Here is a 1,530-nt window from a genome sequence, read left to right as displayed (position 1 = left end):
GGTTCAGGCAATTCTCCTGCCTCAGCCTCCTGAGTAGCTGGGATTACAGGCATGCACCACCATGCCCAGCTAATTTTTTGTATTTTTAGTAGAGACGGGGTTTCACCGTGCTGACCAGGATGGTCTCGATCTCTTGACCTCGTGATCCACCCGCCTCGGCCTCCCAAAGTGCTGGGATTACAGGCTTGAGCCACCGCGCCCGGCCCAGTGGGAGGCTTTTCAAGTTAGATCCTAAGTCCTTTCAAGATGACTCCAGTAGACTTTGAGAAACTTTCATGTTATCTGTTACCACAACATTCCAGGATTATCCTATACATTTCCGGCCCTAAAACCTAGAATTAGCCATTTCCCTAAGAAATCCCAGTTTCTCTAAATGAGTAAATGGTATTTCAAGATCATAATTTGGGCACTAAGAATGTTCGTTCATACTGGGTTGATCATTGTTTCTAGACCCTTTAGTGGACACACACACATACATACACCACTCCTACAAGGCACCAGACACACACACACACACACACACACACACACACACACACTCTCTCTCTCTCTCTCTCTCTCTCTCTCTCTCTCTCTCTCTCTCTCTCTCTCCCACAGGGGACAAGACAGGTTAACAAATTAGTCAAGGTGAGAGAAATGAAACATACAGACTGTGTACTCTGCCTAAAGGGGACAGATCTTATAATTCCTCAAAAGAAGCCAGAAATACAAAATTTTCACGTAAATTTAAAAAATGCTGACTACTAACTTAAAAAAAAAAAAATCAAACACCAGGGTCAGATGAACCATATCTGTGGGCCACCCTCAACCTGAAAAATTCAGCTCGCAGTTACAATACCCCAGAAGTCACACTGTTGCTAATATATAAAAAATATTTAGGGAAATAAAAGTTCTCAGACTGCTTCGGAAAAAGCCCAACTATATTAAGAAAGAAGAGAAATGTATAATTATCTTCCTTTCCCCAAGTCTCTATAGCATTAGGGAGAAAAGCATTTTCTGATCTTGAACTCCCGACCTCAGGTGATCTGTCCTCCTCAGCCTCCCAAAGTGCTGGGATTACTAGTATGAACCACCGAACCTGGCCGAAACTGCCCTTTGCTACCCATTATTTCCCTGCCTCCTGTCCGCATCACATGGATGCTAAAATTATTGGGTGAATGGTTTTCAGAGAACAATGTATTTGCATTTGCATTGTGCCAAAACATTACTCCCTAGTTCCCTCTAGCTTCTTTGCTAATAGCAAAGGCAAAAACATATCTCTACAAAGGAGTATTCTGTTAGTCACCACCTTAGCTAAGTAATCCAACTCTTATCACTTACAGTGGAATAACCTGACATGACACATTGCTTGGCATGATGCAGTACAAAGTACACATTATCAACTCTGAAGCATTCTGACCCAAAAAGTTACCCTTAATGAAGCCTTTAGATCTGACTTTTGGTTTTTAGGAAATGAAAGAGCAGAGGAACAAGTTAAATGACACCGGCCGGGCGCGGTGGCTCAAGCCTGTAATCCCAGCACTGTGGGAG

At 43.0% G+C, this 1,530-nt stretch overlaps 1 protein-coding gene across 2 annotated transcripts in view; it reads right to left on the bottom strand.

Moving 5' to 3' along the window:
• PIGU (phosphatidylinositol glycan anchor biosynthesis class U) overlaps positions 1-1,530 on the bottom strand; it is a 117,707-nt gene that overhangs the window by 49,402 nt on the left and 66,775 nt on the right. The window lies entirely within an intron of this gene.

Source organism: Cebus imitator, unplaced genomic scaffold (genome assembly GCF_001604975.1).
Source record: "Cebus imitator isolate Cc_AM_T3 unplaced genomic scaffold, Cebus_imitator-1.0 Scaffold18, whole genome shotgun sequence".
Lineage (NCBI taxonomy): Eukaryota > Metazoa > Chordata > Mammalia > Primates > Cebidae > Cebus > Cebus imitator.
The sequence above is the reverse complement of the archived record's forward strand: the minus strand, read 5'-3'. Positions and strand labels throughout refer to the sequence as shown.